This window comes from Pogona vitticeps, chromosome 1, assembly GCF_051106095.1.
Source record: "Pogona vitticeps strain Pit_001003342236 chromosome 1, PviZW2.1, whole genome shotgun sequence".
Taxonomy (NCBI): domain Eukaryota; kingdom Metazoa; phylum Chordata; class Lepidosauria; order Squamata; family Agamidae; genus Pogona; species Pogona vitticeps.
The window spans coordinates 293,917,170-293,937,635 of NC_135783.1; the positions used below are offsets into that span (position 1 = coordinate 293,917,170).

At 40.0% G+C, this 20,466-nt stretch overlaps 1 non-coding gene across 1 annotated transcript; it reads left to right on the forward strand.

The window, feature by feature from the left end:
* Positions 1-2,957: 2,957 nt before the first annotated feature.
* Positions 2,958-3,081, forward strand: LOC140703641 (U6atac minor spliceosomal RNA). Its single transcript, XR_012082943.2, has one exon. It is a non-coding gene; the product is annotated as a U6atac minor spliceosomal RNA (small nuclear RNA).
* The last annotated feature ends 17,385 nt before the right edge of the window (positions 3,082-20,466 follow it).

The following is a 20,466-nucleotide window of genomic DNA, read 5'->3' on the forward strand; positions in this document are numbered from 1 at the left end:
CCGCTGGCCACACAGGCTGAGGCTGATATCAGCTGATGCCTGAAACATCTGGACGAGACCAGTTTGAGAAAGGCTGTTGTATATGATGTGACCACATTAGGGAAGTTACGTACAGTACTCATCAATTCACCTCAAAAAGAACATTGTAGAAATGATACAGAAAGGAGCGGTCAAAATGATGAAGGGGCTCAATCAACCCCTCAGGAAGGAAAGATTATATTTGCTTCTATATAGGTTAGAGCAAAATAGGAATAAGGGAGAGTACAAAGAAAGTGTGTATAGAAAGGATAGAAAGCAGGTATAAAGAAAAATTTCTCTTTCCCAAAGTACTAGAATCTGGTGTTGATCAATGAAGATGAATGGCGTGGGAGTCAAGATCTACATGATGGAGTCCTTTTCACACGACATATAGTAAACATAAGAAATTTGCAACATGTAGTAATGACTACCAACTTGGAGAGATTTAAAAGGGAATTAAGTAAATTCATGGAGATGCAGCACAGACCCAAAGGGATCATGTATATTACATTAGCATCTTAATGGAGATTCAGACTATCGATGGCTCCTAGTCATTATGGCTTCATATTGGCTCCCATATCTATGTCAGTGAGCTTGTCGATACCAGTTGTTGGGGAACAGGAACAGAAGAGTGTGACTCCATTCATGTTCTCCTTGTGTGCTTCCCACTCTTGTCTAGCTGGCCACTGTGGAAATACAGGAGGACTAGGAAGGTCTTGGGCCTAATCAAGCAGAGATAATATCTCTAAGAACATACTACAAGCAGTAGAGGGAGGCTTCCCCAGGCACCTGCTCCTAATACAGACAATAGAAGTATGTGCATTCACTGACAGTACCAGTTGATTAGCATGCAGGGTTGATTGTTAACCTGCCCCTTAGAGCCAGTTTGACCTAACAACAGTAAATGGCAACTACTGAACTTTAATTGGAACAGTACTGAGAGTACAATTTGCTTGAGGAAAAGAGAGAAATATTCATTTCATAACAACAGGCCTACTTAGAGGTGAATCTCACTAAACACAGTGGTACTTTTCTCTTGGCACATGTGCATAGGATTGTGTTGGATAAGTCACTAGTTATTTTTTTTTCTGAAGTCCTGAATATCTGGGATCCACATAAGGTAGCATATCAGTAATGGGGAACTTTCACCTCATTGTTCAAATATGGCCCATGAATATTCTCCATTGATTCTGCATGGGGCCCTTCCCAAACCCTGACCCTATCCTCTGCACTGGTTCCCCTTTCAGGCTAAGTGAGGAAAGGACATTTCTGACAGTTGTCTCTAGTCACTGGCTGATGTGAGGATTCCTTTTGATGTTTCTTGTGAGCCCAATCATAAAAGCAAGTTATGTGTAAAGAATTCCTACAAGCATCACTGACCAATGATCAGATAACAGCAAAGATAATTCAGTTATTGTTTGGAGTAGTGGCCATTTTCCAGTTCAAACTTTTCAAGGAAAAAAATAATTAAAATTAGCAACAAAAATGTGTTATTTCAGCTTAAGAGTCAGAAAAATCAATAGTTACCCTCATCCATGGGCCATGGGGTCAGTAAATATTGGAACTGAAGTCAGATGAAAGTGTTACTAAACAGAAGTAAGCACAGAATATTGCCTATCCACTTAGTTGTCCAAATTTTAAAATACCGTATTTTTCGCTCCGTAAGACGCACCTTTCCATAAGACGCACCAAAATTTTTAGGAGAAGAAAGCAGGTAAATATAATCTGTTTTCTTTGCTCCATAAGACGCACAGACTTTCCACCCCCCTGTTTTATGGGGGAAAAGTGCATCTTATGGTGCGAAAAATACGGTATTTTTGATTATAGAGGATAGGGATTAACATATAGGTCTGTAAATCCTTCTGTATCTCATTTTCATATGCAAGGACAAGATTGAAACATCATTCTCTTCAGTGGCAAGCATGGTGAAGACTCTTCTGGGACTCTCAATAGAAGTCTCACATTAATGAGAATGTTGTTTTGCAAACAATTGCCCATTGTTATACAGATTGCCTGTTTTGTGCAAAAACTATGCCATTTGTGCAATTTTACAAATTGCATGAATTGTCTAAATCCAGGATGACTGTTGCTTTGTTTGACTGGTTCTGTAGCTCCTTCTTAACAAACAGCAAATCCTTCTATGCTTGCTGTATGTTTGTGTGCTGTGTTTCTGAAAGGGAAAGAACACAGGAGACATATTGCACAAATTATGGAGTCCTTGAAAGACCGCAAAAGAACTCGTCTTGCTCTCAACCACAGGCAAGAGATTTCTGCAGGCTTTACAATCCCTCTTTGGGATGTCTCAGCATCTTACAACAACCTAAAACAGTGAGAACAAGGCATTTACGGAGTGTTCTTTCCATTCCTACTAAAATGATGATGAGATGAATTGTCCACTAATTGAAGATGAAGTGTCCATCTGTCCCAGGTATTTTCATGCTATGAATGTTTGAAAAACATCTCTTAGCACAGTCTCTTGGGATCCACTGATTCTGCCACATCATTATTTGAAAACTCTCAGAGATTTTCTCTGAAATTCTTCTACCGGGGCATGCCACCTGGTTGGCACATTCCATCCTGCCCATTTCCTTTGGACTGGTGAGGTGTACTGTCAGAGCAGGATAAGAAAACTGTTCGAGGCAGCAGACACCAGGGAGTGAGTAGCAGTAGCAGAACATTGGATGATAGAGCTAGCTGCGCCATGTGACTTGGCCTAACCTAGCCTTTTGACTTCAGATACAGTGAAGGATGCTTTCCTATATCAAGTGCTGAAGAAAGATTCAAATGCCTTTTCAGCTAGTTTCCTGACATGAAGAGCGGGGGGGGGGCAGGGAGGTGGGTCTTGCCCTTTATTTCAGAGAACAAAATGTTTTGGTCTCTGGCCCTCTTCACAGGGCACATGATAGGAAAATATACCAGAGAAAGAAGAAACGCATAATGTGTTGTACGAAAGGAGAGAATGCTAGCACTCCCCTTGATAAGGATATGAAGCTTTAATTAGTCAGAGAATATGACTATAGTTACTGTGCTTTGTCCAAGGGCATTACAGAGTTGTCACTTCATGCCTGCACAGTATAATTATGTACAATCTACTAGACATAGGAAAGTATTTCAGTATGCAAGCATCTTAGAGGTGATGCACAAGCATGCCAGTAAGATTTAAAATGGTGATGGTATGGCAAGAGTGATGACAAGAGATTGGGAAGGCTTTTGAAACTGTTCAGGAGTTTCTTAAGAAAAATAATATTGGGTGGGGAGGTCCTTCACCTCAACTTCTACACAAAGGTACCACTCTAGTACCAGCCACTGATACATGAAAGTGCTGCATGCCAATGGAGTATGATGGTTAGAGAGATCGACTGAGACTTGGAAGATGCAAATTCAAGGCCTTGCTCAGCCACGAAACCTATAGGGTGACCTGGGGACAGCTCTTCCGCCGCCCCCGTCAGCCCAAACAACCTAACAGAGTTGTTGTGCCTATAAAGTGAGGAAGAAATGAACCATCTATGTCATCCTGAGCAGACAGATTGGAGGGATCATGACATACAAATCTAAAAAATAAGCAAGTAAAATCCAAAGTTTCATTTGTACATCTCCAAGGATGGATCATACTGGGAGGAGAATGTTCAGAATGTTTTCCTTCCTCAGTACCACTCTGAATATTCATAAAAATGTACTGCAGCCTCCAGAATGAATGTACTCAACCTAAAATGCTACATTCTCTCAAAGACAAGCAACCTGCTATTAAAGAGAAAAATTCTCAAATTTAGAATACATTTTTAAATGAAAGAAATAATTCTTATTCTCACTTCAGAAGCTGCACAAATGGCAAGCAGCCAGGAAGCCAACTGGCTGTCAAAGATATCCCAAAACAAAGCTCACCTATGCTTGTGATCATGATATTCCCACTTGCCCACCTAGCTGGAGTAATGGCCCAGATTCCTAGACTGTCTCAAACTACCTACTTTTCCTATCATTAAGCTTCACTTTTCACTTTCATGTGCTACAATCTGTGATTTGTGGCCGACTGTGTTGCCAAGGGTGGATGTTAATGAGACTCACTTTTTTTCTTCTTGCAGAAACAGATTCCGGCGATATTATTCAGTATCTGTTGATGGGCATTTCTGATTTGTTAGTCTGTGGGTGACATGGCACAACAGGCTGTCACAGTGGCATATGCACTTTCAACAGTTACTGATAATCATGTAAATACAACTTGCATTTATTAGCATAATAATTCCTCTGCAACTCCTACTAGAAACAGGTTTGCATGACATATTCTGATTCTTAAGAAAAACGAGGATCTAGTTGCTAGTCCAAAAACGCACAATTCAAACCATTCTGAGGGGGACTTCTGTAATTTTATTAATTACGCTGGCGCACACTCCCATGGGAAGCATTTACGTTATATTTTTAATTGTTTAACATGTTCTAGTTAACCCATTTTCAAATTGTCCCCCATTTTTCTTCTATGCTCTCACAGCAGAATCATTTTCTTTCTGTGCACTGCACTATGTCTCCCTGAACCCCTTCCTCTTTTACTCTCCTTCCTTTACTCTCTGTATCCTAAAGCACCCACTTTCTCCATGACCTATCTGGCAATCAATACATCTTTCTCTGTTTCCCTACAAGTGTGGAAAATTTCATCTGTCATGTACCCACCTCTTTCTTTGTGAATCCAACAGAACCTTCTACACTTTCTTCACATAGAGCCATAGAACAATGGAGCTGGAAGGGGCCTATAAGGCCATTGGTACCAACCCCCTGCTCAATGCAGGAATTCAAATCAAATTTCTCATGACTGTCTCCAGCATCGGTGTGCTCACCAAGTAAGTCCTTAGGTAATTGTTATCATTGCCATACTGTTCTAACAGTTAGGCAGTTTTTCCTGATATTTAACCAAAATCTGGCTTCCTGTAACTTGAGCTCATTATGTGTTCTTCACTCTGGGATGATTGAGAACAGATCCTGCCCCTCCTCTATATGACTATTTTCCAAATACTTGAAAAGTGCCATCATATCCCTCTTCAGTCTACTTTTCTCAAGGCTAAACGTGCCCAGTTCTTTCAGTTTTGCCCCATAGGCTCATCCTTGTTGCCCTCCTCTGAACCTGTTCCAGTTCATTGGCATCCTTCTTAAAGTGAGTGTCCAGAAGTGGACACAGTACTCTAAAAGAGAGCTAACCAGTGCCGAATAGAGGGGAACCAGTGCTTAATGGGATTTGGATACTTTTGTTAATGTAGCTTGAAATACTACTGGCCTTTTTTGCAGTCACATCGCACTGTTGGCTCATATTCAGATTGTTATCTATAACAACTCCAAGAGCCTTCTTGTTCATAGTATTACTGAGCCAAATATTCCCCATCTTGTAACTGCGCATTTGGGTTTTTTCCCCCAGGTGTAAAACTTTGCACTTTTTCCAGTTAAATTTCATTCTGTTGTTTTCAGCCCAGTGCAGGATACCTTCGTGTACTCACTTACATTCTTATTTGACAAAATACAGCCATGGCAATTACTTATTTTGGATCAGAAGTGAATCACTATTGAAAAAATGGAGTCAGCTTCTGAGATTTTATTTATTTATTTATTTATTTATTTATTGGACTTATATACCACCCCATAGCGCTACAAGCACTCTCCGGGTGGTTTACAATTTTTAATTATACAGGCTACACATTGCCCCCCCAGCAAGCTGGGTACTCATTTTACCGACCTCGGAAGGATGGAAGGCTGAGTCAACCTTGAGCCGGCTACCTGGGATTTGAACCCCAGGTCGTGAGCACAGTTTTAGCTGCAGTACAGCGTTTTAACCACTGCGCCACGAGGCTACTTGTGTGGTACCACTTTTTGAATGGTAGTGAGCACAATAAGATAACCTGTAGATCGTCTTGACTGCTGCCACTGGTGTTGTCAACATTCAGGCTGCCCTTTGCTATGTAACGCTTAGCAGCTTTTTTCCTGCTGGCAAAGTAGGTACAATATTGTGCAGAAATCTGGTTTTTTTTATTCATACACATAGAAGCACAATATCCCACATTTATAAACCAAGAGGGTTTTTGAAGATTTGAATCTAGCTCAGTATTGTCAACTCTGCTGGCAGTATCTTTCCAGGGTTTCATGAAGGATTCTTTCCTAGTCCCACCAGGAGATCTCTGGAATTTTCTGGAGTTCTCCCATCCTAGGACAAATCAGGCATGTCCCTGCTTGGTTCTCAAAATCAGAGCAGATTGGGTCTGTTAACGTCTCTGTAGTTAGGAACAATGTATTTTTCTGGGGTACAGATGATGCATATGTAGCATCCATGTATCTGTTTGGGTTCTATGTAACCAAGCACAGATAATTTGGAGGTCCAGGATGGTGGCCCAAAGTACAATCATCCACATTATCCATACATTCACTACATAGAGTTGGAAAACTATATGGAAAATGCCACAGTGTACTTTAACATAGAAATTAATAATTTTGCATGGAAATGTTATATATTTTGCCTTGTATTTGTATTTATATGTGTACTTTGCCCTAAGTTTTAGATTTCCCCATGAACTACAACATGTTTGTGAACAATTTTGGGTTGTTTTAAATATTTGTGCTGTTTCACATGTTTTCTCTCTCAGAAATACCTCATAGTTTCACAAATGGGTGTGCTCTCTTCAGTTGTGTTTCTTCTTGCAAGAGATTATGAGAGGGTCAAAAACACAACTGTCAGTGAGAGTCTCAAATCTGATTAAATTCTTTTCCATCTCTAAGTATGGCTTGATTTTTCCACTTTTACATATTCCTTCCAACTGCTGTTGTAGTCAAAGGATTCAATGCACCATCTCTCCACTATTACACATTTGGTGAGATGTGGGTGGAAAGATACAGAATGAACGGGATTCCAACAAATACATAGGCAGGCTGTATTCTTCCTTCATGTTAATTTCATCACGTTGATTTGTTTATTCATTTGTGTATTGCACATCCCTTTTATGCTCTGTTTCACTCTTGTAATAAAGTTTGGTTATGTTATTTCACTTTAATTGGAGTCTCAGTTTCTTTCATTGCACAGTCATACATGACTGCTCCACAGATGGTGATCCTATTGAAAAGCACCAGGCTTGGGAAGGGCTCCCCAGGCAATTTTAGAAAAAAAATTCTCTTATTTTAACAGAGCTTCCCAACTTTCTCTTTGTATATTATTTTGGCAGTTCCATTTAGCATACAGAACATCTACCATTCTTTATATTCTCTCCTGCTTAAACATCAGAGCAAATCTAGTATTGAACATAATTTTTAAAAAGTGTACTTCAGCTGGGCATGTTTTATTTTATTTTTAATCTGAAGGAAAGACAGCTGTGTTGGTTCTAGATTGGGATTTCATGCCATTTTCCTACCAAAAATCTCCCTGCCAAACAGAAGTCATGAGGGGCAACTTTTGTCAGGAAAACAGCTTGTTCCGTAGTGGGTACGTGACTTGGGTTAGTTTTGATTTTAAAAAAACATATAGAAAATAAAACCATCTCATTTCCTCCCTTTCTTAGACATGGACTGAGCAACTACTTTGGAAAAATATTAACAAACCAGGCTTTTCTTCTGGTTATCTGACAAATGCCTGGCTTTGGAAACCATTTTTGATTTGAGAAATCATATTTCAACCTCTGAACTAGAACTCTGAATGCTATTATTTCAGCTTCAAACGCCACTCATGCATACCAGCTTAAATGAAAACTTCAGATGCTCATCTTGTTTGAAACCATTTTTATTTTAATAGTCTATTCACTAACTTTAACTCAGTAAAAACTCTGTTACAAAAAGCTAAAAACAAACCCATTTTCTGTTCTCTGCTGTTATTGTAATAACATGATTTCCTTTCTGCTGCTTCTGTATTTCCCTTCTAGCTCATTCCTCTCAGAGGAATAACCTTTTGATGTTTCTGTAGGCCCAGGTTTTGCTAAAGCTGTGGGAGGCTTCTGCAGTGTTCAGAGATTATCGATAGTGTTGACTTACGGCACATGATATTGCAGCACTTGTGGACAATCCTCAGATTCCATTGTATGCCTATTCTAGTTCTGTCTGCTAATATGCCACGTTCCAAGAAGCAAACTACCACCACTGCCAGTTGAACCTAGAGCTGAAGCTACAGCTCACATTAAAACATAGCAGTTACTCTTTTAAGCAGCAACAACACTTTTACGCCTTGCATTTTGTGTTGTTGTTTTTATTTATTTTGTTTTGTTTTATCTGATATAGGTTACTGGTGTGTCAGATAAAGAAATACTAAAGAGCTTTTTCTCCCCCGCCCCCATAAAATCCTAATCATTTTTATCCTTTTCATTTGATTATGATTGCTATCCTTTGTGACACAGTATTTTATAAAAAGTTTTTTGTTTTGTTTTAAAAAGTGCATTAAACATCTTTTTATTCCCTGGTATAGCTATCATATAAACTTTCAATTTGGCTGCTTGGGCAAAGTTCAAACCAGACAGGGGAAAAAAAGAGAAGAAACAAATCTTTAAAACGTTTTGTGGTAATATTACCTAAAGAGTCACATTTCAACAAAAGATCTTTCTCTGCATGAGGTGAATGCTGCACCACCAAAAGCACAATAGCTTAGTGATCATTCATAGTGTCACAACAGAATACCAGAGTTGTCAATTATACACTGTGGGTGACAGTGGGGTGGAAGAAGAAGTCTACGTGCCTGAAGTATGTGGGACAGCACAGAGTATCTGAGTAGCAGGACCAGATTGGAGGATAGGAGTTCCCATGTGCTGAAATAAAGTGGCAATCCAGCTGAGAAAATGGGGCAGTGAAGTCCACAATTATCCTTTTTTTTCTGAAAAGGAAGTTCAATTCTCCCACACTTCCTGTATTGATTAATAGTCAGGTATAGCCCACAGAGGTCTGGATGGCCCCTGTACCCTCAGCAGTTGCTCACCCCAGCTGTAAATGAAAATAAATTGTAATGATATATTAACTGTTGTGGGTGCTTATCTATGATTGAGATTTTCATTGGGAAACCATTTATAATCATTTCTCATAATTGCTTTAATTGTTAACCTGGCTTAAAGTGTTTAAAATATTTCATTTTTAAAAAAGTTTTTGAAACGTATTGTATATTTTAATGTATTTGTTTTGATTGTATCCTACTCTGTTGATATAGGTTGGGTCAGAAATCTTACACCTCGTAATAAAGAAATAATAAATAAATATGCCTGTACTGTATGTTGTAAAGAACCCAGAAGAGAGCTTAAAAAATGACAAATCATATTAGAGGGTAACCAGAGTTAGATATACTGTAGTATTATGCATTTGAAAACTGAGCCTTCAGCATTTTGTAGCTAAGCAGGCATGCATATAATGAGAAAGCTGCTGGAAATTCCTATGTAGAGGCTGGATATAATAATAAAAAATGTCAATAGCTGACGTAATTAAAATTTCTCCTTATCTGATATTTTATTTATACTGTTATTTTGTATCAGAGGGATAACATGATAGTTATTAGTATTTGTTATACACCTTATGAGATTTTACACTTGAATGATCACCATCAAACTAATAGCAGATGCAATCTAACATACATTAATCTAGGCATATGAGCCATTTAATTCAGTGGGATTTACTTCCGAGTAGACATATGCAGGATTGCAGTCAAGGTATTCCTGTAATTCTGAACCTTTGGAATTTTAAGGTAAATATTTCATACTCAAAATGTGATTTGAAATATTTGAATTAAGAAACTGGAAAATTCACAAAAAGTAAGATATGTATGAAACTTTGTTTTATTTCTAGTTTCTAGTAAGGTGTTTAAGTAAAGTGTGATGTTCTCAATATATACCGAATCTACTCTCTACCATACTTACTAAATGTATATACAGTATATAGAATTTTCAAGTGTTTTACTACTTGTGTGTGTTTATTTTCAGAACATTCTCATGAGGTAAGCCATGATTATTGTTGCTATGCAGATAAGAATCTATGACTAAAGAAGACTAATCTAAAATCAAAAAGTGTTCCCACACCATTTTTATGGAGAGTGCAGCTCTTGGGGATCAGCACCAAGCCACTTTTCTGAGAAACAGGTTTGCATTGGCCGTACTATTAATGCTGAGCAAGATGGCAAACCACTATCATACACAATTTGTTGAGACTGACAATCCTGCTTCTTTCCCAGTCCAGCTTCTGTAACAATGTAACAATAAAATTAAGCAGTGTGGTCTTTCCTTAGTGTCAGGAAAGGCAAATTTATGCATGTTTACTTAGACGCAACTGATTGGCTCAAAATTGGGAAAGGAGGATGACAAGGCTGTATATTGTCCCCCTGCTTATTCAACTTATATGCAGAATACATCATGCGAAAGGCAGGACTGGATGAATCCCAAACCGGAATTAAGATTGCCAGAAGAAATATCAACAACCTCAGATATTTATTTATTTATTTATTTATTTATTTATTTATTTATTTATTTATTTATTTATTTATTTATTTATTTATTTATTTATTTGATTTCTACCCCGCCCCTCTAGACAGAGTCAACAAATTTAAAAGTTCAAGATGGGGAGAAAGGAAAATTAAAGAGAAAAAATCAAGCGTGGTATCAAGATATGCAGGTGATACCACTCTGACGGCAGAAAGTGAGGAGGAGTTAAAGAACAATGTGGGTGAAAGAGGAGAGTGCAAAAATGGTCTGAAGCACAACATCAAAAAACCTATAATCATGGCCACGGGCCCCATCACCTCCTGGCAAATACAAGGGGAAGATATGGAGGCAGGGACAGATTTTACCTTCTTGGGCTCCATAATAACTGCAGATGGAGACAGCAGCCACGAAATTAAGAGACTCCTGCTTCTTTGGAGGAAAGCAATGACAAACCTAGACAGCATCTTAAAAAGTAGAGACAGCACCTTGCCGACAAAGATCCGCATAGCCAAAGCTATGGTTTTTCCAGTAGCGATGTATGGAAGTGAGAGCTGAACCATAAAGAAGGCTGACTGCCAAAAAATTGATGCTTTTGGTGCTGGAGGAGGCTCTTGAGAGTCCCAGGGACTGTGAAGAGAACAAACCTATCTATTCTGAAGGAAATCAACCCGAAGTGCTCACTGGAAGGACAGATACTGAAGCTGAGGCTCCAACACTTGGGCCATCTCATGAGAAGAGAAGACTCCCTGTGAAAGACCCTGATGTTGGAGAAGTGTGAAGGCAAGAGGAGAAGGGGATGACAGAGAACAAGATGGAGGGACAGTGTCATCGAAGCGACCAACATGAATTTGACCCAACTCCGGGAGGCAGTGGAAGACAGGAGGGCCCGGTGTGCTTTGGTCCTTGGGTTCACGAAGAGTCAGACATGACTTAATGGCGCTAAACAACAACAACTTAGACGTAAGCTCCACTCAATGGTGCTTATTGTTCTATAACATAGATTTTAGTTTACAGCCTTTATCTCATGCCCTCTACTTGTGTTAAAGGCATAACAGAGGAGCATGTGAAAAAGCAAAGGCAATAAATGTCTGTCTGGCTGGATAGCCTCAGCACCTGAAGCCAGGAAGCAGGAGCTCAGTTCAACACTATGTCTTCCAGAAAAGCCACCCTATGTGGTCTTGAGCAAGTTTCACTATCCCAGAGCACCACCAGAAAGGGAGACTGGGAAACCACTTCCGAGAACTTTATCTTTAGAAAACCCTATAAACAAAAAAGGTAAAGGTTCCCCTTGACAATTTTTGTCCAGTCGTGTCCGACTCTAGGGGACGGCGCTCATCCCGCTCTTCAAGCCATAGAGCCAGCGTTTGTCCGAAGACAATCTTTCCGTGGTCACATGGCCAGTGTGATTTAGACACGGAACGCTGTTTACCTTCCCACCGAGGTGGTCCCTATTTATCTACTCGCATTTGCATGCTTTCGAACCGCTAGGTTGGCGGGAGCTGGGACAAGCAACGGGCGCTCACTCCGTCGCGTGGATTCGATCTTACGACTGCTTGGTCTTCTGACCCTGCAGCAGCACAGGCTTCTGCGGTTTAGCCCACAGCGCCACCACGTCCCTTTATCTTTAGAAAACCCTATAAACAGTCACCATAAATTAGAATCAACTCAAAATCTTATTATTATTATACTTATTCTTAATTGTCTAACCTGGCTTTTGTCAAGCTGAACAAAAAATGATGCACTTTTTTTACAGTACGTATAATGAAAGGAGGTTTCCAAGGCAGAAGGGAGAAGGTGACTTTCCAGTCCTATGTTTTCATATCTAACTTCAGTGGTTAGTCATTTTACTGTTATTATTTTCCACATTGTTTGCCATTGTTATTTTCCCTGTGCTCTTTTTCTGGGCTCTGGATGTGAATCTATTTGTTCATTCCCTTCATGGATAAAAGAAAATCTCCATTACTGTATTTCTGAAAAAGTTTTAACCTTCTATTTTAAAAAAGGGAAAATCACTCTCTAGTGAAAAGCATTCACATTCAAGGCTCAAAAGCAAGCTATTATAACACAACACAAGCTTTTAGAATCGCTACAAAGAATCCCTGTTTCCTTCAGAAATAATTTTCCATTTATATTAACGAAAATCCAAACAGCCTGCTTATTCCTTCATTTCATTCTGTCCAGTCCAAAGGCTGTGACCAGAATTTAAAAAAAAACATGGTATGGTACAGCTTGAAAAAGTTAAACCTGGAGGAAAATTGTGTCTTCATGTTTGGCTTTTGTTTGGGGTTGGTTACTACATCCCTCCATTGTATTCTAGGTACAGTATATATGTTTCAGGGCAGGGACATAAGAGTCGACTAACATGGGGCGAGAGGCCAGTGCAGCAAACCTCTCATCTTTATTTTATTAAACCCCCATCAGTCTTCTGAAAATCCTGCCTGCAGTGAGATACATGATCAGAAATATTCTGAATGTTGTATATATAACAAAAGAGCTGTGGCATAAAGATTAACATATTTATTTCAGGTAAAGCTTTAATGAACTATCCTCCACTTTCACAGGCACAAGCAAGCATCTAAATTGGGTGCACTATCAGATTTCCTCTCAGTTTTCCATGTTGGTGGCAAACCATTTGATCTCATGATCCTCTAATCTGGGACTGTCCTTTAAATTCCTGTCCTTTGATTTCTGTTTAAAACTGGTAATCTTCAGACTGCTGATAGAGTTTTTGTCACTGTAGAGAAAGTGCCCAAAATGTCCTTTGGAAAATGCAAAAGAAGTTGGCCAATGAAACTGAAATGCCAGAGTAACCCCCTCTTCCCAAATCAGAAGATACTTTCTAATGGTATGAACTCTTTCAGAGTGTCCAGCCTGCCCTGCAAGATGATAGGTTGTCCTTCCCTAGAATATTTAAGGAAAGTCTCAGTCCCTTTCTGTTGATAGTGCAGCTGCATCCTGAATTGCAAATTTTGAACTGAATAGGAGGTTAGACAAGAAGGCCTCTAGAATCTGTTCTAACTCTCTGATTCCATCCTTCAACTGGTAACGTGGACTAGAACACCCCCTCCCCCACAGGCTTAGAACACTCCCTCCAAACTAGATGGAAGACATCTATGGGAGACATTACTACACAGAGATGTCTTTACTAACAGTTATTCAGTAAAATCGCCTAGAACAAAGAACAACATACGAGAGGGTGCTGACTGAGCCTTACCCAGAAAAAAATTGAGCTAGGAAGCTATAGATTGCAGGAGGTATTGGCCAATTTGTCTGTATTCAACAGTGCAAAAATCATCTATGATTTTAACTTATCTTTCATGTTCAGGTCCAAAGGGAACATGGTGGCACCTCCAGAAAAGTTCAGTGTGGAAGAGCATAGGACCATAAGCAAGTTCCTGTTTCTCCAAGGGAAAGGTGCAAAACAGATCCATGATGAAATGTCACAAACTATGAGTGACAGTGGCTCTTCATATGCAGCAGTTAAACGCTAGGTTGTCAATTTTAAAACTAGCCATTTTGGTGTTGAAAGTGAGAGTGGAAGGCTTGTTTCTGTCTCCTTGCCTGCAAATGTGAAAGCCATCCATGACATGATCATGGAGCACTGCCGAATATCAGCCAAAAGTATTGCTATATATCTGAGAATATCACATGAGAGAGTTGGTGCCATTATCCACAACAACTTGGAAATAAGAAAGCTGGCAGCAAAGTGGATCCCCAGACTTTTGACGACCAAACAAAAGAGGAAACGTGTGGAATCATTGGTGGCTGTTTTGGAACATTTTGCAAGAAATGAGTCAGATTTCCTGGGCAAACTGGTAAGTGGTAACTGGTGATGAGACATGGATCTACTGTTATGATCCTGAGACAAAGGAACAGTCTAAGGAATGAAGGCAAAGTGGTTCCCCCAGGCCAAAGAAGTTCCGAGTGCAAAGGTCAGTGCAGAAGCTAATGGCAACAGGTGTTGTTTTTTTTTAGATAAGAAGGGAGTTCTGCTGGTGAACTACCTCCAACAGGGTTCAACCATCAATGCAAAATATTACTATGCTTTATTGACAAAGTTGAGGCAAAACATCAAGGAAAAACATTGAGGAAAGCTCTCCAAAGGTGTCATCCTCTTGCATGACAACACCTCGTCACACACTGCAGGTGAAACAATGACAAAACTGACCTTTTTAGGCTTTCAAGTGATGCCCCATCCACCCTATTCTCCCGACCTGGCTCCTTCTGACTATTATCTGTTCCCCAAACTCAAAAAACACCTAAAGGGACAATGATTTGGGAGTGTTATGGAGGCAACTAATGCTACAAGTGAGTGGTTACACCAGCAGTCAGAAGAATTTTATTTGCAGGGACTTAAAAAGCTGCAGGACAGATGTCGCAAGTGCATTGACTTCTTTGGGGAAATATGTAGAATAGTGTGGCAGTTACAGCTTCCTAGCTCAATTTTTTTCTGGGAAAGGCTCAATACTCGAATTTCAAAATTGCAAAACAAAACATCCTGGTCCTCTAAGAGGTGCTGCAAGCCCAGCTCCTCCTCCTAGCTTCTGTCCAAATCTGAAAGCATTCCCAACAAAATAGAAAGCTAGCATGTCCTGCCTGCACTGGGGACTTCTGGTTTTACATTTGAAAGAAACAGTATGCAGCTGAGGGAACAGGTGATATCTTGGGCAACTGAGAGGACAGTAGGGCTGCATATATTGAAGAAATCGAACCTAGAAAGCTTGAGAATTTTATGCAAACACACAGGGTTGGTCCAAGACATTCATTCTCTGTGAGAGAGCAATAAATGGCACTCCCCATTTCCAGATGCAGAGTAGCCACGTTAGCCTCCTTGTTTGGGGCCCTCATTTTCCTCCATGTGCCCAGAACAAGGTGGCTGACTTTGACTATAACTATCTTTCTTGCAATCTAGTAACATCATTTCAACAATAACAATTTGAAGCAGGCCTCTCACTCATGCTAATAGTAGGGAAGGGAAGGCAAAGACAGGAACCTGGGTTTAATTCGTCACCAGTAACTTCGGAAGGATAAGCACTAGGACTATGAAACAATTAATCATCGCAGTGGATCAGATCAAGTGTCTCAGGGTCTTTTCGTTCTCTGATATTGTTCTGTGTTCACAAGGTGAAGGGGCTAAAACCTTGCCATAGGAACACATAAAATCCTAACTGTAGCTCTTTTATTTGTATACCATTTTCCTATAGACATAATCATTAAGGCTGTTCGCAACAAAGCGTGACAAAACAACAGACAAAAATATAACCACATCAACAATACTTTGTTATCCATAATATTTCCATATAAAAGCTAATTTTAAAAATGGGTTCTTTATTGATCTTAGCTCATGCTAGTTTTGCAAAACAAACACATAGCAAACCATAGCACTGAAGATCAATGTCTCGAGTCACTGCTATTAGTTTTCCTCTTGCAGTTTGTCTTCCTTGTTGCCTAGGAATTTATCTCATTGTACTCTGAACAATCTAAAAGACAAACATTGTGTTATTCCTTCATTAAATTTAAATTTAAAAGCTACAAAGCTGAAAGCAGTTTTGTGATCTTACCACATTCGGAAGCAGAAAAATGCATACATATTTTTGCCTATCATCTTTTTATTTCTGCAAGTATGTTATATTTGGGCATGCATGCATAAATGTTCTTTGACCAGATAGACTATCTAACATTGGGGTAGAAGAATCCAAACACTTCTTTGACACTAGTAAGTTAATACAATATGATTCTCTACTTCCTTGATTAGAAGGACATTTTAATGGCATTCGAAGCTGCCTCATACTTGATCATACATTTAATCCATCCATTTTAGTATTTATTGTCTGCCCCAGAAGTGAGTAATAGGAATATGTTATTATTTTATTTTATTTTATTTTATTTTATTTTATTTTAGACTCCAAATCCAAGACTTCTCCAAGAATTACCCATACAGAATTCTGGGAGTTCCAGCCTACAAAACCATGTTGCTGCAATGCTTTCTGGAGGTGGCAGTTCTTACAGAGGTGCCTTTCTATACAACATTATGCAGCAGGAAGTAAGGCCTGGAAGCAGATCTCGAAAAGGCCTCAGCTTTTCTCCAGGAGAGTGAAATGAAATACTGTGGGTATGTTGTAGGTTTTTCGGGCTCTTTGGCCCTGTTCTGAAGGAAGAAAAACCTTCAGAACATGGCCAAACAGCCTGAAAAACCTACAACAAACATCAGATCCTGGCTGTGAAAGCCTTCGAGAATATTGTAGGAATGTTTGTGGATTCGAACGCCCAGAATTCTACTCAGAAACCTAATTGACAATTCTGGAATTTGGAGACCAAAAACACAAAAACAAATGTCAAATCCCTGTCAGGCAAAACACAGCCTGCAATCAACCTCGCTGGACCCCAAGTAAGGCTCCTAGCATTTCTCCATAAACTGTTTATATTTATTTTTTTTAATTATTCAAAATGTCCCCTCACACCCTCTAGGGCAGTGGTGTCGAACTGTGGCCCTCCAGATGTTCTTGGACTTCAACTCCCAGAAGCCTTCACCACCACCTCTGCTGGCCAGGATTTCTGGGAGTTGAAGGCCAAGAACATCTGGAGGGCCACAGTTCGACACCACTGCTCTAGGGTGTATGGGGGGAAATGTTCCCATGCCCCCCCCACTAGCTGTTTTAGGCTGGGGGGGGCTTTCAAACCAGATGTAAGTTAGAATAGTTCAGGAGCAGGAAAACATGGAGTGGGCTCTTTAAAGCAAAAATGGTGAGGATGTGGTAGCACTCTGGCTCTCCAAGGTCAGGGTGGTGGTGGTGGCCCAAGATCTCTGGGAGTTGTCCACCTTTGTCAACATAAAGGAACCTCTTCAGCCCAACAGCCTATGCTGGTGAGATCTTCCACTCAGGGGAAGATCAATATAATACCGGCTTATGCCCGTACATGAAGTGCTAAGAGCAATTCTATTCTCTGGACCATGGCTGAAATAAAGCTCCAGCAACCAGCCCCCCCCCTTTCAAAAATGAGGACTTATCTTGCTCAGTTCAGAGGCTCCCTGTTTGAACACAGAGTGTTGAGTGACAGGAGACCAGAAACAGACTACAACCCAAGAAAATGGCTTTAATCTCACTCCCTACCCCCTGTCTGCCACCCGTACCATTTACAACATAGTGTAGCACAGCTTGCTGTTTTGTAGGAGCTTTACCTTGGATATTTTTTGACTAATTAAGTTGTTCCATTCCTGTTCTTTCTTTGTACTGCAAATGGATTTTGGCAAAGCAAGCATGATTTGTAGCTCCTAAAGAAGATGTAAGGGAATGTGATAAACAGTTCATTTGTTCTAACTGCATCCTCATTATATCCCAACTGAACACACACACACAGAGTCCTAAATTCTTAAATGGCTAAGAAGAAGGGAAAATGTTTTTTGAAGCTGTCTTTCTCCAGTCAGTTGAATTTACAACTCATGTGGCTTTGTTTAACCTAATTTGTTTTCTTTGTTAATATTTATTCCAAAAACAACAATTCTGAATACAAAAACCACTTTGACACTGGAAAACTGTTGACTAAAGAGTTTGAGCTAAAAAATATGCTTTTATGAAAAATTACCATAACAAAACAGCTTTCATTACTTATGAAATATGTATGAGTTAAACATTTCATTCCAAGAAGGGGAAGGAGAAAGGAGGATCCTGCAACTTCAGATAACAAAATTATTAAGAGTCTTATTTTCCAAATGCCATAGCATGTTCATGAAATAATGTAGAGGAAAAGTCCAGTTGTGAGCTTATTATGCAGAGCTATTAAAACAAACAGAAGTTGACATCACTTTTCCATGTTTATGAGTCCAACTATTGAGCCTATACCACAATGGAACCAAAGTCCCATCATCCCCTAATCCAAAAATTACCTCTCCAAGCTCTCTGAACACAATTTTAAATATTATATTATTCAACATCAGTTTTACAAATCTTGATTTCAGGAGGGCAGGTTCTGCATATTGGACCTAGAGGCACAAAGGCTGCCAGACTGATTTCCTAATTAATTATGGGAACTTGAGAGGAACCCATAATTCAGGGAAGACTGAATTTGGTCATGCCTGCTATGTTGCAAGGTGCATTCTTCAGAATCCTCACATTTGACAGGTCTAGTCATCTTAGTCTTAATCTTAGAACTACAGAACTAGAAAGAACCTTCTGAATCATCATGTCTAGCCCCTGCCAAGGAGGCACAGTGGGAAATCAAACTCCCAACCTCTGGCTCCTTGGCCAGGGACCCAGAGGGTCTGGTGGTTGGCCAGCATCTAAGACTGGAATACTGTAGCACCAAGGGCACGTGACAAGGCCCCCCAATGATATCAAGGCACATGGCAGCTATTGTCTTCTTCTGCAAGCTGCAATGCTACTAAAACCTCAAAGCCAAGCTTTTCTTGGCTTTGAGGACTCTCAAGAGATAGCACAGGACCATCTCTTTTCTCCACAATGCACACAAGCCTGTTACTTCCGATATTCTTGAGATGTTTGCTAGGTCTTTGCTGGATGTTTTCTGGCTTTTTAAGGCAGAATTCATGCTCACATTTGAGGGAGCAGGGCTCAAAGTTAATGAAGTGATGGTGGTTTCTTCTCAGGATAGGTCAAAGTGGGCACTTGAGGTTGGAGATGCCACAGTGGAAGAACACAAGGTGCATGTGCACGTTCGAAGATCCAAATGGATCAGAAAGGCCGGAGCAAGAGTCTAAGTCTCTACCACATTTCTGCCAAAGGACTCTACCCACTATAGGCTTTGGAGGAATATCATAATTAATTACCATATCAGCCTGTCCACTTATTTTTCCACACCAATTAAACCCCTACTCTCACAGATTACCAGTTTGTTGGAGTACTTAGGACTCTGCTGGCAGCTGTTAATTTTCAGCCCAGAATGTTAACAATCCAGTCTTTCAGTATTAATACTGCAAACTCAGCAGGCCAGCTAGATCTCCCAAACCAACCCCTTTATTGCTATAGGGCAATAGAAATCTTCTGTTTAGAAGACATGCATCTGGCCAGAAACACCATCTCACAATTTGTATTTTATACTTAGTTTCAGCTCATGTCAAAAGTGTTTGAATCTGGGGCATAGTATTGTACACTTGGTGAAGAGTAAGCAGCTGAATTTAGATGGGGTACCCATTTGGGGGCTGCAAGATGTGCTGCTAATCACTTGGGCTGGGTATTGGAGAACATGATGGAACACCCAGTTTCCCCTTCTTCAAAAGAAAGTAGAGAACGGGCATTGGCTGGACATTCTGATCATGCAGCCAGGCAAAAATTGCTCCAAAATGGCTAAACTTCATTAGTGCAGCCAAGACAGACTTGGAGGACTTGAAGACATTGTCCTCTGGCACAATGATTTGCTAGTCAGACTGGCTGAAGAAGAGGCAGTGGCAGGGGATGTGGAAATACCATGGAAATTCCAATGGATTGAGGGTTAGCCAAAAGGTTAAGGTCAGGGTTAGGAGTGTCATGAGACACCCATGAGTGTGGGAAGATAGTGAGTATGCTCTTTATCTTAGAAACAAACCTTTCTTGTTTGGTTAAATCATCAATACCTATAACTGTCTGTAGCACCACTCCATTCAGATTCATGAAACAAGATGGACAAGGTGAGAGGAAAAAAACAGAAAGTGTAGAAAATATCCCAAAGTCACTGAATGTCAGTCCTTTTCTTTTGTTTTAAACTGCAGGGATTATCATTCATGGAAAGAGGGAAATTGGAGTGATATGAAAAAGTTCTAGGTTCTTTCTCCATGACATTCCATGACAAAAAACAATTGTTTTAAAGTTGGTTGTAGGTTTTTTTGGGCTGTTTGGCCATATTCTGAAGTTTTTTGTTCCTAACGTTTCGCCAGTCTCTGTGGCTGGCATCTTCAGAGGACAGGAGTTAGAACTCTGTGTTCTGATGTAGTGTGTGGGACAGATGAGTATTTATAGCTGTGGGATCAGTTTTTTATCCTTTTCAGGACATTAGTGATTATGGTGATCAGGGTGTTTTTTTGTTATGGGTGTATTGTTGTGATAAGGGGGAAGATGAT